General features: G+C 45.8%; 1 long non-coding RNA gene across 1 annotated transcript; it reads left to right on the forward strand.

Annotated features, from left to right (window-relative positions):
- Positions 1 to 390: 390 nt before the first annotated feature.
- On the forward strand, positions 391 to 2,538 carry LOC124003869. The gene is made up of 2 exons (XR_006833279.1): positions 391 to 775; positions 1,075 to 2,538. It is a non-coding gene; the product is annotated as an uncharacterized LOC124003869 (long non-coding RNA).
- Positions 2,539 to 17,013: the final 14,475 nt, after the last annotated feature.

Below are 17,013 nucleotides of genomic sequence, written 5' to 3' on the forward strand. Positions count from 1 at the left end.
TTGGCTCGAGACGACCGTTAGACCCGATGACGTGTTTCTGCGTATGAGTTTAGCTTGCAAACGTCGCCATGACATCGCCTACAAGTGTGATCGGGGGTTTCTATTGGATAAATCTATCTTCATACTGTACTGTCTTTGGCAAGATCGAATCAACACTTTTATAATAAAAGTCCTCCTTTTAATTGAAGACCTCTATAAAGATAATAGTTTTTTTTAACCTCAATAAAACTACATCTAATCATCATTGATATTCATATTTTGTTATATTTTCATATAATTAACTGTTATATTGATAAAATAAACACATGAAAACGAGAACATACATTTTTGTTTTTTTCCGGGTCAATCCGACCCTAGTGTTCTAGTCCACAGATATTTTGGAAGGAGAGTTCAAATAATGAATATAATCATAAATGATTCATTATATGTAGTTCTGGAATACATAGTATTATATGGTAATACAATCATTGCCATTTATAACTGAGGAATATATTCGTTTTTGAAGAGAAAATCTATTTCACGCACGTCAGTATTGGCGCTACCCAATCAGCAACCTTCCCATTGGAAGGTGTAGCTCGCGTGCTTCCATGAATGCGTAGCGAATGGCTGAGGATAAAGCTTTGTTGATTAGTTGTGCATTTTGTACAGTAGTCTTGTGCAAAGACTGCAATGAGATTTATACTGTATTTACCATACTGTTTGTTACATAGGCGCTTCATCTATGCCGCTATTTTGAGGAAAACACACTCAACCTGAAGGGAAAGCGCAGAGACTGGTAATTGTTGGCATTTTGGCAGCACGATTGTGTACTATGTTGGTTAATTCTTTGTCCATCCAGTAGAGGTCGGTAATGATGTTCAGTAGCAGCCACTGTTATTTAATTCGCCTGAATCATAATTGTAAAACATTTTAATATCCGTTAATATATTTTTAATAGCCCTTCCTATGACACTGTTCCATCATGTCACAAACATTAGCCTACAAATGTGCTTTTCTGAGACTTTGAAACACTAAAAATATGTATAAATCACATTAATTTATGGGTTATTTACCTCATATTTCCCACTCTTACAGGATCGAATGTGACCTTGACAAACCTCCCCCTTGCTGTTCCTTAACTGCAAAGCAATGTCTCAGCAAACATGCCATCTTCCGGCTGGCCTTCTTATGCCCCCTCCGTCCTCTCCCTCTCCTGGGTCCAGGACCAGGACAGCTTCCCTTCAAACTGGGACCCTGGTGCTGGGTGCAGATATTGTGTACCTGTCTGAGACTTACCCCCTCCTTCTGGACACACTGGCTCACCTGAGCAAGGACAGTACCTCTCATCCAAGATGCGAGGAGATCACGGGACACCTAGCTTCTACTGAGACACTCTGCCTCCATAGAAGGTTCCATGTGGAGCTTTTTACACCGCTACCCCACACAGAACATCAACATCTACCGCGCTACTCAGAGAGGGAAGTAGTAACCACAATGAGACTGGATAACATTGGGAGACTGTGATGAACAGTTGAATAGGTTGAGACCTGGAGGGGAATAACACAACAGTGAATGTGTCTTCTAGACATCCTCTCTGAGACAAGTACATGACTGTTACTAGTATTTTACTGCCAGAACACATATACCCTGATACATTACTATGGTCAGATAGAAAACGAAGAACATGCACACATACAAAAACCTTTTGTATGCGCTGGCTACCAAAGGAGAGACTTTTGAATAGACATTAAAGAGCAACGGCTCCTCACTCAATTTTGAGTATTCCCAACTGTTATTTTACACAAATATACACCAATATGTGTACATGTTGAAGTAAGAAACAGAGATAAAATAATACTTTGTGAGCAGTAAAAGCAGTGCACAGATACTTTTCCTGTCTTTGTCAGGTTACTGCAGTCAAATCATGTGAAGTTGTGTTTGATCCAGTTTGATGAAGTGCTCTATTGTAGAGGTTGAAGGGGTTGTTGATTACTGGTTAAAATTTTGTTTATACCATGACCATCCACTTGCAGAACGTTTTTGTCAACATCGACAGATTCTGCCCCCCCCCTCCCTCTGCCTGTACATACTTCATCCCCGCTCTTCTGCTCTCTGCTGATGTGCAGAGTTTCTGTTCAGAAAAGAAAAGCCTGTTTGTTCCGCTGGAGAGTTTCAAAGAAAGAGAGACCGGCGGTCTTCCCCCCTCCATCTCTCTCTTTGCTATAGTACTCCCGACAAAACAACAGATCCCTATCTATATTCAGAGTCTGCTCTCCACCAGCGATCCACAGAGTCCCCACGCTAGAAACTGTCATTCACTGAGTGTGTAATAATCCTTTGATCAACATTGATATAGACCTTAATTGTAACGATAATGCCCAATGCAGGTTGGACGAGAAGTAACTTATGGTACAACATAAAATACAATGTTATATGCATTACTTTAAAATGCTTTATTGTGCCTGTAAGATAAATTTATATTTTTTGAATTATCAAATGATTGATTTGGCAGCAAAACTTCAAAGAAATAAAGTAAATTAAATGTTTTTTTAAATGTTACAACGTAATATCCTTGTCTGCTTTGTCGGTATAATTGATTACTTGTTGTTATGCTTCTTACAGTGCTTTTTTACTTTGTTTTGTAATGTCAGTCACGAGAACTAACTTATGGTACAACATAAAATACAATGTTATATGCATTACTTTAAAATGCTTATTGTGCCTGTGTAACAGTATAACTTTAGACCGTCCCCTCGCCCATACCCGGGCGCGAACCAGGGACCCTCTGCACACATCAACAACTGACACCCACGAAGCATCGTTACCCATCGCTTCACAAAAGCCGCGGCCCTTGCAGAGCAAGGGGAACTACTACTTCAAGGTCTCAGAGCAAGTGACATCACCGATTGAAACGCTATTTAGCGCGCACCACCGCTAACTAGCTAGCCGTTTCACATCCGTTACACCTGTAAGATGAATTCATATTTTATATGCATTACTTTAAGCACATCAACAAAGTGAAGCATGTCAACCATCAGTGTCATTTCAGCATTGTACAAGCTAACATGACAATCAAGTTATTTCAAATCAAATCTTATTGGTCACATGTAGCGAAATGCTTGTGCTTCTAGTCCCGAAAGAAGTACATCATTGGAATGATATCATCTTGTATAGTGTCATCCTCAAATCTTCCACCCCTGCAGTCCCTAATCCTCAATCTGACCCCCATGCTTTCAGTTAGTCAGTCCCAATAAATTCATGGTGGACAGCCTTTGTCACCCCCAAACAATTGACTTCAGCCAAAAAACGCTGACGTAAGCATTTGGGAGCAACCGTTGTTTTTTGAACTACTATGCCACATTGGTATGTACAGACACAGTCCATTTCCCACTTCTCTCATCCTTCTAGCTGTCAGTCTACAGAAGGTGACTGAGTGGGGGATATTTGTTTTGACCAGGAGACTGTGCCTTTTAAAATACTTTAATTAAAGAATTCCGTTGTGGTGTTTTGACTGGGAAAGTTGGATGTGCACAAGAGGAGGAAGGCCTCTCTGGCACTGACAGGGGAGTGAGGGTGTGTGGCATGAGGAGGGGGGGCTCAGTATCATTCTCTTTTTAAACAAGCTGCCCAGTTGGCGTGGACAGCATCAGACCATACCCTAGCAGCAAGGACCTTCATCCAGACGCGCTGACCAGCGGTATGTGTGATGTGACAGTCGTTGGATTATTATGTGCTATAACTATATTTTTAGTTCATATTTATACAAACCCACACTTGTTGACATTTGTATGCAAGTCTGGACTATAAAAGTGTAGTTTTCAATAGTGAAACTGCATCTCATTTGATGAAACAGAGAAAACATATTTTTCAAAATTCTAAGAGCTATTCTGTAGTCAAAAAGGCATACATTAGGGATAAAATAATAACATCATTTTTTCCTTCTACAATAATTTCAAAAGTCAGAAGTCAGTCCATGGTTTCAAACCTTGTGTGATGGAGTTCTGGTCTGGGAGTCAGGGGCAAACGCCCCTGTATGCCAAATTTGGGACTGTTCCTGGACGAAACTTTGCACATGCGTGAGTTCAGTTCACTTTAAGCTGTTTCAAGGTGATAGTGTGTTTGTCTCTGTGAGAAACATTAACAAATAGCTATAGTCTGTTTAGATTGTTTTGATGTCTCTTTGTTCGCGAACATAAGCAGGGCAGAATGTTCATAATCCTAAACAAAAGAAACCTGCTTGCAATAGTATCACATAAATATCATGTAAATAAGGTTGTTTGTATTCATACAAAAATACATTTGATTTACAAGTAAAGATGGATTAACCAGAATTGACTATATTATGCAACATGTTCTTTATTGTTTATATGGGTTATTAGATGTCCTTGTAACATGTTACTACACTGTGTCCTGCAATGCTTGTTATGGGGGTAATCTCCATGTTTTATTTTCTATATCCACAGATATCAGGACAAGCATCAGGCAGCAGATTTTCAACAGTACCTTTGTGAGCGGCAAGACCGGGCCAGGGAGCCCAGCTGTTGGACAGTACCAGGTTCTAGGACCGGAGGGGTCCTACAGGACTATACCAACGGGACTGATCAAGATCTGTCACCCTCTGCCCCTCATTTCCCCTTTGCTCTAGACAGCCAGCCTCGACAGCTTCACGGTTTGAGGGACTATCATGCTCAAGAGAAAAGAGAGAGAGAATGGCTGGTGGGAGAGGCTCATAGAGCAGCAGCTAGGGAGAGGGAAAGGGAGTGTGAGAGGAGGATGCAGAGGGAGGTGTTGCAGAGGAGGTGGGAGCCCTGTAGTCCTGTCCACTACAGGAGAGAGCCAGCCAAGAGGAGTTTGAGCAACACTAGCTATCGGGAGCTGGAGGCCTGGGCGGCACGTTACAGCCACTCACTCCCCAGGAAGAGACGCCTGGAGGCAGGGCTATGGGGAGCCCAGGGGCCGCAGGAGAGTGAGAGAGTGCGGGAGAAAGATTCATTGGGCAACAGAGGTGGAACAGAGCACAGAGCAAGTGCAATACATCTGGGGGGACTTCTTCAGCCGAGAGAATGGGGACAGTGGGAGAGAAGGGACACACAGAAAACTATGTCCCACTACTTGTCTCAGCCTGTCATTCCTGATACAACATACCCATCAGACACCAAGGAGAATGAGACAAGCTACCAGAAGAGGGTGTTTAGTCAACCTCCAGGCTACATTCCACCTCCGCCTTATAACGCCCCACATAACATTTCACCAGTAATGCAACATGCTGATAAATATACCACTAAAAAAGCAGTGGCTTCTGTGTACGCAGGGTGGAATCAGGGAGCTAGCAGACACATATACTGCACACTGCCTTCTCCAAGGAAGCAAGACAACTCTGTACTAGACTTTCATAGCGAGAGGGGAGGGGGAGATAGGTTTACAAAAGAGGATTGGAAGCAGAGGACCTGGTCGGATCCTGGAGGGCAAAGGCAGCAAGGACATGCTGTAGTTGGTCAATGGACAGGTTCTTCTGCCCATCCACAGAACATCCGATCTGATAGCCTCTCACCTCTGCTGCAGTCCCCACAACAGCCTCAGACGTCCAACATCTGTGAGATGGCCAACCTCAGTGCCACCATGGAAAGGAAAGTCAGCCTAAAGAAAAGCAGAAGAGGGGAGACCATATTTTGCTTGGTGTCTCGCATGGGTGGAGCAGAAGGGTTGTCAAGTTCTACTGAAGAACCACTAAAAACCCTTTCCCTGCCTCTCTTCACCACCTCACCTCGGACAACTGTGTCAAACAGTGAGGTAGACAGGGTATCTAGAGGCCTAGAGGAGTGTGGTGACATTAATGAACCGCATAAGCTTGCAGATGAAGTTGATTCAGCTGTGCCATCACTCCAGCATGAGTCCAGTGCTCCAGCCCAGACCCCTGCCTACAAAAGAGACAGCAATTTCAAACCTAAACTGAAGGGGGTACTAGAATGGATGGGAAGTGAGCAGGTAGCAGCCCACAGGGAGGAGCTTCTCAGGGCCATTCAGAGCCGACCAAGGCTTCAAGGAGAAGAAAGAGACAGTCAAAGCCTACCCAGTACGACGGACATTGAAGTTGCTTTGCCAGAAGGCACCCAGGTTAGTGCTTCATCCCCTGTATCCAGGAGAAAAGGGATGCAGACATTGGCTCCTGTGTCAGTCAAGTATCCCTTATGGAGGGAGCCCAGTTACATGGGCGGAGTCAAGAGTGACAATCCCTCACCTTGCAATTTGAAGGGTACTTGGAAGGAGGGCGAACCAGGTAAGGATCTGAATGATGATCATACAGAAAATAGCCCTGATGATGGCAATCATCCCCTTGATGTTGAAGTGAGGCGATTGGAGTTCAAGAGAGACACAGAGTCTGACGGAAGCAGTGGTCTTCTCGTCATCGACGCAACTTGTGTTGTAGTCAGAGTGGAGTTCATTTTCCCCCTTAAAAAAGAACATGTCCAGTATTTGTGCTCACCATCTCCTAGTGACCCAGCTGAGCCTGGTCTAGACCCAAGCTCCCCTATCGACCTTAACCCAATACATAACCAAGTCAAGGAAGATACTTCCCCTGAACAGAGCACTGATATATCAGCCCAGGTCTGCCCCCTGTTAGATAGTGAAGAGCCTGTGATTGATTTTAAAAAGCTAGATGTAGAAGAGCAGGTGGATAAAGATCAACATACTTACTCTGACACACCTTTCACTGAAACATACTTACCTCAGCAGAGAGAGGACACAAGCCAACTCCCTGAATCGCTCTCGCTCTCGCTCTCAACTTCAATTACTGACAATAAGACATTGGAGGAGCGTGCTGAAAGGATTTTGGGGATCCCTCTTCTGAGCTGTAGTGTTCTGGATCAAACAGAGGAGGATGAGTCGCCACAGCCAAACAATGACAACAATGACTCCCTTGAGGGCCTTCCCATCATTACTCTGGAGGAGTCAGTGTCAGAAAGATCACCTGAGATTGTTCAAGCTAAAGATGACATTTCAGTTGCAGAGGCTGGTGTCACTTTAGATGCCCAGTCTTCACCAGACATAATTGTGGAGCCCAAGATGGAGGTGAGAGAACAGACATGTGATTTCTCAGTGCAGTATTCCAGTGATGGTCTGCCTGACATACAGATAATGTATTCGCAGAAGACAGATACCACAAATGTGCCCCCATTCAAACACTGCGTTCCGGTCAGCCCGGAGGCAGGTGAAATTGGTGATGCTGGTTTTTCCACACCCATCTCTCAGTGCCTCAACCCACAGCGAAGTTACCCTGATTCTCCCCCACACTCACCTTTAAATATGAATTCCCCCTCTAATTCAAGATCCTCATCTCCCTCTCATCACTTCTTGACTATACCCTCCCAGTTTACTTCTCAATCTGCTCCTCCTGAATCTAACACAGATCCCCTCTGTCTTCCTGAGGAAGTGCCACTCTCTAAATCAGACATAAGCTTACCCCTTCACCCTGATCCCTCTCCTTCGGTCCCACTCTCCCCCTCTAGATCTCCCTCTCTCTCAATCCCCCTCTCCCCCTCTAGATCTCCCTCTCTCTCAGTCCCACTCTCCACCTCTCGATCTCCCCCATCCTCTCTCTCAGTCCCCCTCTCTCCCTCTAGATCTCCCCCTCCCTCTCTCTCAATCCCACTCTCCCACTTTAGATCTCCCCATCCCTCTCCCTCAGTCCCACGCTCCCAATTTAGATCTACCCCTCCCTCTCTCTCAGTCTCCCTCTCCCCTCTAGATCTCCCCCTCCCTCTCCCTCAGTCCCACTCTCCGACTTTAGATCTCCCCCTCCCTCTCTTTCAATCCCACTCTCCCCCTCCAGATCTCCCTCTCCCTCAGTCCCACTCTCCCCCTACATATCCCCTCCCCCTCCAGGCCCTTCCTCTAGACCCCAGAGTCCAGAGATACTGGTCAAGTCCTTTACCCCTGTCCTGTCCTCATCTTCCACACCAACCACACATAGAGAGGGGCCTGAATACCCCAAGTCCCTCTGGGATGCAGTGAAATGCATCCGGAAGCACACAGCACCTGATTCAGAGAATGAGGAGGAGGAGGGAGGTGAGCTGTGGGATCCAGAGAGTGCGGGTGAGGATGGTGCTCCACTAAATGAAGAGTTTGATTTGGGCATGGGGAATATGTTGTTCCAGAGTAGTGATAACCTGAGACAGGGGATCATGCTCAGCTCTGGGGGAAGTTCCCTTGAAGTAGCAAATGACTTAGAGGTGCAAAGGGATCACAAAGAGGAACACATTTTGGTAACAGATGAAAAATGCAGTGAGAAGGAGCCCAGCAGGCCGGCTGAAGATGACACGCTCTCCTGCAGCAGCACAGACAGCCACGGCTCAGGGGAAACGGTCATCATGGGGGCCGAGGGATTGTCTGACTCTGACTCTGAGACAGAGACTGATGAGGAGACAGATTGTGAAGCTGAGCACCGTGTTACTGAGAGAGAGGAATGGAGCTGCACTGTGAGGCCAGAAAGCTATGTTGTAGTTGAGGAGGAGCGAGAAGATGAGAGAGATGGGGAGGTGAGGGACCCAGCTGAGCTTTGTCAAAAGGAAGGCTATCTGTCTGAGATACAGGCGACAACACAACAAATTGAGGACAGGGATATGGTAAACTGTCAGAAAGCAGGGGAAGTCCGAAGCTCTGAGGGGGAGGTGAGCAGAGGTTTGGTCAATGCAACCACATCTGAAATGTCCTCTGGTGGGGCTATGGGTGTTGAGGGTCAGTGTGGATGTGTGACAGTAGAGGGGCTAGAGGAGAGTGATAATGGGCAACACCATAACAATGGTGAAGGAGTTTACAGTAGTCAATGCACTGAGGTGGTGGAAAGGGTTGAGGAAATGTGTAGCAGCAATGTGACATCAGAAATGATGGATGATAAATCCTGTGTCTCATCCTTAATGGAGGAGTCCTCTCAGGAGGATATTCCCTGTCAGTCAAGTCAATAAGTAGCGCTGCAAGTGGTATATCATGCTATTAGAGCATGAACTTGGACTTGCATACTTGAAAATGAGCTCATTTACATTTTAAATTCCTTCATAACCTTATATTGACATTGAGGACACGTCTATGTGTGTGGGATCTGACTTTTTATAGACATACAGGATTTTAAATAGTAGAACAAGGGTATTTAATTTATTAAAGGGCATTTTGCAAGACCGCCAAGATTTGTTGTATGGCAGGGTGTAGTTATTGCCAAAGCATCTCTCAATGGGTCCAATCTGTTTGCTGTGTTTTTCATTAATATTCATGCTGTGGGATTATTGGTTTAGAGATGTGCGTTTTGAATTGTGCATTTTTGACATACTCTGACGTAATTTTGCTTCAATAATTGTGCTGTTTTAATTTAAAATTATCTAATAAATGAACCATACTTTAGTCTGTGTAAAACATGTTTTTTCAACATCCACTATTTGTTTATTGGTTTTGGTCGCCTTTTTAAGTATTGGCATGTCCTCTTCATGATTTACATGACACAACAATAAACAACTCATTTGGCCTACTTTAAGCAAGGTGTCTTAAATATTTAATGAACAATTCATTCATATATGACAGAGATTACATTTCCATTTTGTAGAAATGAGTAAAACACACTGGAATTATTATCATAGATTTAAATGTATGCTACCATTTACTTTACAACTATTGAGGTTTGATAACTAATCTATGCAAACCTTCCTTGAATTAGTCCTACATGATGCCGATATTTTCTTACAAACCTTATTTATAAACTTTACAAATGCATTTCTATACAATTTATGCATCATGTGAAAACGAAAGATATATTGAACATTTTCATTTACTGTTCCATGTTTTATTTATCTAATATTTGTTCTAATATTTGTTCTTCTGTCTTGTACAGAATACTATCTTAGTAGCAGTTAGATATTTATGTGCCATCAATACTTGGCAACTTTTTTTGTTTGTTGCAAAAAAAGCTATATAGTTAGCTACCTAGATGTTATTAGCAAGATACCCTTATATTACCAGATCCTCTTCTCCTTCAGCCAGTGGAGGTCTTTATTTAAGCCCTTATCATTTCTACCATCTACAGTATATGGACGAGGTCAAATCTATTTCAATTCATGGTGTCAGAATGCACTGCTGTATTAAAACAATTCAGAACTAACTTGACATGTTCTGTTGCAGATTCAAATCCAGATGAACTCTTTACAGAATATATCCATAATCATGAATGAATAAGCATATTTATTTGACAAGAATGCACCTAGTCACCCGTCAATCACATCAAACACCTGAACTTTACCAATTACATTGTTTTAAAGAAATCAAAATAGTAAACATTGCATACATATGCCTTTTATTCATAACATACAAACATCTGAATTTAAGTAAACATTCAATTATGTATTCATCAATGCCACAGCCCTGGGACATCGAAGAGCACCATATGAACGATTAGTACTATCCGAGAGCACACAGATTCTTATGCTTTTCCATTTGAGGAATTAGACCAGCACAAATAAAACAAAATATAAAACAATGTTAGGTTCTAATTTTGAGTAAATAACTCACGGACACCAGAGAAGCTTAACCAAGTTTAATTCTCCCCAAAGGCTCGATACAGCTGTAACTCAGACAAAAAACATTTCACACAAGCACTGATATTTTACCCTTTCTCCTAGACTGAGTCTCCTCCTCCACAACTGAACAGTCAATGCATCTCTGTTGCTAGACAGAACCTCAGTGATATCTGTTCTTCCTCACTTCATCTAACCTGACCTCTACCCCAAAGTGCTCACTCCTCCACAACTCAAGGCTGACATGGTTATTGATACCAGACTGTGTCTCTCCTCCTCCCAGAGGATCCCTGGTGGCAAACAATAACATATCCTGACATAATGTAAACGTTATACATTACACTCTCTCCCTCAGCGACATTGTTAGTTTCTAAGAACTCCACCCGTCTCCCCTTATCAAATGCCTGCCACATGTAATCGCTTCCCTGCACTCAACACATTCCATGCTTAGTTGCTCACACTATATACCTTCCTCCTATAACTCTTAACCTCTGGTGTAGAACCCAACAACAGCATTATGGTGATTTTGGTGGCTGAGTTACAAAATGAGAAACTGGATGTGTAATGTAGGTTTTATATACACTGAAGAAGAATATAAACGCAACATGTAAAGTCTTGGTCCCATGTTTCATGAGCTGAAATAAAAGATACCAGAATCTTTTCCATACGCACAAAAAACGTATTTCTCTCAAATTCCTTTGCCAAGATAATTCATCCACCTAACAGGTGTGGCGTATCAAGAAGCTGATTAAACAGCATGATCATTACACAGGTGCACCCTGTGCTGGGGACAATAAAAGGCCACTCTAAAATGTGCAGTTTTGTCTCACAGCACAATGGCACAGCTGTCTGGTCCTTCTGTAGCTCAGTTGGTAGAACATGGCACTTCTAAAGCCAGGGTAGTGGGTTCAATCCCCGGGACCACCCATATGTAGAATTTATGCACACATGACTGTAAGTCGCTTTGGATAAAAGCGTCTGCTAAATGGCATATATATTATTATTATTATTATTATATTACTGTCTTTGAGGGAGCTTGCAATTGGCATGCTGACTGCAGGAATGTCCACCAGAACTGTTTGTCATGTTTTGTCATTTATTATCTTGTCTTGTCCCTGTGCTTCCCATTCTATTCGTTTCCCTCTGCTGGTCTTATTAGGTTCTTTCCCTCTTTCTATCCCTCTCTCTCCCCCTCCCTCTCTCACTCTCTCGCTCTCTCTTCTCTCTATCGTTCCGTTCCTGCTCCCAGCTGTTCCTATTCCCCTAATCAATCATTTAGTCTTCCCACACCTGTTCCCGATCCTTTCCCCTGATTAGAGTCCCTATTTCTTCCTTTGTGTTCCGTTCCTGTCCTGTCGGTTCCTTGTCTAGAATTCACCGTGCTGTGTTTGTGTATCGCCCTGTCGTGTCGTGTTTTCCTCAGATGCTGCGTGGTGAGCAGGTGTCTGAGTCTGTCTGGTTCAAGTGCCTTCCCGAGGCAACCTGCTGTTCACCTGCTGTTCAAGATCGAGTCTCCAGTTTGTCCTCGTCATTTCGAGTGAAAGTTGTGTTTTTTTGTTTGTATTTACTTTACTGGATTAAAGACTCTGTTTTCGCCAAGTCGCTTTTGGGTCCTCTTTCACCTGCACGACAGAAGGAACCGACCAAGGAATGGACCCAGCGACTTCAGACGCTCGTTACACTGCCGTCGAGATCCAAGGAGCCATGCTCGGCAGACACGAGCAGGAATTGTCTGCTGCTCGCCATGCCGTGGAGAACCTGGCCGCTCAGGTTTCCGACCTCTCTGGACAGTTCCAGAGTCTACGTCTCGTGCCACCTGTTACTTCCTGGCCTGCCGAGCCTCCAGAACCTAGGGTTAATAACCCACCTTGCTACTCCGGGCAGCCCACTGAGTGCCGCTCCTTTCTCACGCAGTGTGAGATTGTGTTCTCTCTCCAACCCAACACATACTCTAGAGAGAGAGCTCGGGTTGCTTACGTCATTTCACTCCTTACTGGCCGGGCTCGAGAATGGGGCACAGCTATCTGGGAGGCAAGGGCTGATTGCTCTAACAAGTTCCAGAACTTTAAAGAGGAGATGATTCGGGTTTTTGACCGTTCAGTTTTTGGTAGGGAGGCTTCTAGGGCCCTGGCTTCCTTATGCCAAGGTGAACGGTCCATAACGGATTATTCTATTGAGTTTCGCACTCTTGCTGCCTCTAGTGAGTGGAACGAGCCGGCGCTGCTCGCTCGTTTTCTGGAGGGACTCCACGCAGTGGTTAAGGATGAGATTCTCTCCCGGGAGGTTCCTTCAGATGTGGACTCTTTGATTGCTCTCGCCATCCGCATAGAACGACGGGTAGATCTTCGTCACCGGGCTCGTGGAAGAGAGCTCGCATCAACGGTGTTTCCCTGCTCCGCATCGCAACCATCTCCCTCCTCTGGCTCAGAGTCTGAGCCCATGCAGCTGGGAGGGATTCGCATCTCGACTAAGGAGAGGGAACGGAGGATCACCAACCGCCTGTGCCTCTATTGCGGAGTTGCTGGACATTTTGTTAATTCATGTCCAGTAAAAGCCAGAGCTCATCTGTAAGCGGAGGGCTACAGGTGAGCGCAACTACTCAAGTCTCTCCATCAAAATCCTGTACTACTTTGTCGGTCCATCTACGCTGGACCGGTTCGGGTGCTACATGTAGTGCCTTGATAGACTCTGGGGCTGAGGGTTGTTTCATGGACGAAGCATGGGTTCGGAAACATGACATTCCTTTCAGAGAGTTAGAGAAGCCTACGCCCATGTTCGCCTTAGATGGTAGTCATCTTCCCAGTATCAGATTTGAGACACTACCTTTAACCCTCACAGTATCTGGTAACCACAGTGAGACTATTTCTTTTTGATTTTCCGTTCACCGTTTACACCTGTTGTTTTGGGTCATCCCTGGCTAGTATGTCATAATCCTTCTATTAATTGGTCTAGTAATTCTATCCTATCCTGGAACGTTTCTTGTCATGTGAAGTGTTTAATGTCTGCCATCCCTCCCGTTTCTTCTGTCCCTACTTCTCAGGAGGAACCTGGCGATTTGACAGGAGTGCCGGAGGAATATCATGATCTGCGCACGGTCTTCAGTCGGTCCCGAGCCAACTCCCTTCCTCCTCACCGGTCGTATGATTGTAGTATTGATCTCCTTCCGGGGACCACTCCTCCTCGGGGTAGACTATACTCTCTGTCGGCTCCCGAACGTAAGGCTCTCGAGGATTATTTGTCTGTGTCTCTTGACGCCGGTACCATAGTGCCTTCTTCCTCTCCGGCCGGGGCGGGGTTCTTTTTTGTTAAGAAGAAGGACGGTACTCTGCGCCCCTGCGTGGATTATCGAGGGCTGAATGACATAACGGTTAAGAATCGTTATCCGCTTCCCCTCATGTCATCAGCCTTCGAGATTCTGCAGGGAGCCAGGTGCTTTACTAAGTTGGACCTTCGTAACGCTTACCATCTCGTGCGCATCAGAGAGGGGGACGAGTGGAAAACGGCGTTTAACACTCCGTTAGGGCATTTTGAGTACCGGGTTCTGCCGTTTGGTCTCGCCAATGCGCCAGCTGTTTTTCAGGCATTAGTTAATGATGTTCTGAGAGACATGCTGAACATCTTTGTTTTTGTCTATCTTGACGATATCCTGATTTTTTCTCCGTCACTCGAGATTCATGTTCAGCACGTTCGACGTGTTCTACAGCGCCTTTTAGAGAATTGTCTCTACGTAAAGTCTTAGAAGTGCTCTTTTCATGTCTCCTCCGTTACTTTTCTCGGTTCCGTTATTTCCGCTGAAGGCATTCAGATGGATTCCGCTAAGGTCCAAGCTGTCAGTGATTGGCCCGTTCCAAGGTCACGTGTCGAGTTGCAGCGCTTTTTAGGTTTCGCTAATTTCTATCGGCGTTTCATTCGTAATTTCGGTCAAGTTGCTGCCCCTCTCACAGCTCTTACTTCTGTCAAGACGTGTTTTAAGTGGTCCGGTTCCGCCCAGGGAGCTTTTGATCTTCTAAAAGAACGTTTTACGTCCGCTCCTATCCTCGTTACTCCTGACGTCACTAGACAATTCATTGTCGAGGTTGACGCTTCAGAGGTAGGCGTGGGAGCCATTCTATCCCAGCGCTTCCAGTCTGACGATAAGGTTCATCCTTGCGCTTATTTTTCTCATCGCCTGTCGCCATCTGAGCGCAACTATGATGTGGGTAACCGTGAACTGCTCGCCATCCGCTTAGCCCTAGGCGAATGGCGACAGTGGTTGGAGGGGGCGACCGTTCCTTTTGTCGTTTGGACAGACCATAAGAACCTTGAGTACATCCGTTCTGCCAAACGACTTAATGCCCGTCAAGCTCGTTGGGCGTTGTTTTTCGCTCGTTTCGAGTTTGTGATTTCTTACCGTCCGGGTAGCAAGAACACCAAGCCTGATGCCTTATCCCGTCTGTTTAGTTCTTCTGTGGCTTCTACTGATCCCGAGGGGATTCTTCCTTATGGGCGTGTTGTCGGGTTAACAGTCTGGGAATTGAAAGACAGGTTAAGCAAGCACTCACGCACACTGCGTCGCCGCGCGCTTGTCCTAGTAACCTCCTTTTCGTTCCTGTTTCCACTCGTCTGGCTGTTCTTCAGTGGGCTCACTCTGCCAAGTTAGCTGGTCATCCCGGTGTTCGAGGCACTCTTGCGTCTATTCGCCAGCGCTTTTGGTGGCCGACTCAGGAGCGTGACACGCGCCGTTTCGTGGCTGCTTGTTCGGACTGCGCGCAGACTAAGTCGGGTAACTCTCCTCCTGCCGGTCGTCTCAGACCGCTCCCCATTCCTTCTCGACCATGGTCTCACATCGCCCTAGACTTCATTACCGGTCTGCCTTTGTCTGCGGGGAAGACTGTGATTCTTACGGTTGTCGATAGGTTCTCTAAGGCGGCACATTTCATTCCCCTCGCTAAACTTCCTTCCGCTAAGGAGACGGCACAAATCATTATCGAGAATGTATTCAGAATTCATGGCCTCCCGTTAGACGCCGTTTCAGACAGAGGCCCGCAATTCACGTCACAGTTTTGGAGGGAGTTCTGTCGTTTGATTGGTGCGTCCGTCAGTCTCTCTTCCGGGTTTCATCCCCAGTCTAACGGTCAAGCAGAGAGGGCCAATCAGACGATTGGTCGCATACTACGCAGCCTTTCTTTCAGAAACCCTGCGTCTTGGGCAGAACAGCTCCCCTGGGCAGAATACGCTCACAATTCGCTTCCTTCGTCTGCTACCGGGTTATCTCCGTTTCAGAGTAGTCTGGGTTACCAGCCTCCTCTGTTCTCATCCCAGCTTGCCGAGTCCAGCGTTCCCTCCGCTCAAGCGTTTGTCCAACGTTGTGAGCGCACCTGGAGGAGGGTGAGGTCTGCACTTTGCCGTTACAGGGCACAGACTGTGAGAGCCGCCAATAAACGCAGGATTAAGAGTCCAAGGTATTGTTGCGGCCAGAGAGTGTGGCTTTCCACTCGCAACCTTCCTCTTACGACAGCTTCTCGTAAGTTGACTCCGCGGTTCATTGGTCCGTTCCGTGTCTCCCAGGTCGTCAATCCTGTCGCTGTGCGACTGCTTCTTCCGCGACATCTTCATCGCGTCCATCCTGTCTTCCATGTCTCCTGTGTCAAGCCCTTTCTTCGCACCCCCGTTCGTCTTCCCTCCCCCCTCCCGTCCTTGTCGAGAGCGCACCTATTTACAAGGTACATAAGATCATGGACATGCGTTCTCGGGGACGGGGTCACCAATACTTAGTGGATTGGGAGGGTTACGGTCCTGAGGAGAGGAGTTGGGTTCCGTCTCGGGACGTGCTGGACCGTTCACTCATTGATGATTTCCTCCGTTGCCGCCAGGATTCCTCCTCGAGTGCGCCAGGAGGCGCTCGGTGAGTGGGGGGTACTGTCATGTTTTGTCATTTATTATCTTGTCTTGTCCCTGTGCTTCCCATTCTATTCGTTTCCCTCTGCTGGTCTTATTAGGTTCTTTCCCTCTTTCTATCCCTCTCTCTCCCCCCTCCCTCTCTCACTCTCTCGCTCTCTCTTCTCTCTATCGTTCCGTTCCTGCTCCCAGCTGTTCCTATTCCCCTAATCAATCATTTAGTCTTCCCACACCTGTTCCCGATCCTTTCCCCTGATTAGAGTCCCTATTTCTTCCTTTGTGTTCCGTTCCTGTCCTGTCGGTTCCTTGTCTAGAATTCACCGTGCTGTGTTTGTGTATCGCCCTGTCGTGTCGTGTTTTCCTCAGATGCTGCGTGGTGAGCAGGTGTCTGAGTCTGTCTGGTTCAAGTGCCTTCCCGAGGCAACCTGCTGTTCACCTGCTGTTCAAGATCGAGTCTCCAGTTTGTCCTCGTCATTTCGAGTGAAAGTTGTGTTTTTTTGTTTGTATTTACTTTACTGGATTAAAGACTCTGTTTTCGCCAAGTCGCTTTTGGGTCCTCTTTCACCTGCACGACACTGTTGGCCAAAAATGTAATGTTAAT

This window comes from Oncorhynchus gorbuscha, linkage group LG18 (assembly GCF_021184085.1).
Source record: "Oncorhynchus gorbuscha isolate QuinsamMale2020 ecotype Even-year linkage group LG18, OgorEven_v1.0, whole genome shotgun sequence".
In the NCBI taxonomy this organism is placed as follows: domain Eukaryota; kingdom Metazoa; phylum Chordata; class Actinopteri; order Salmoniformes; family Salmonidae; genus Oncorhynchus; species Oncorhynchus gorbuscha.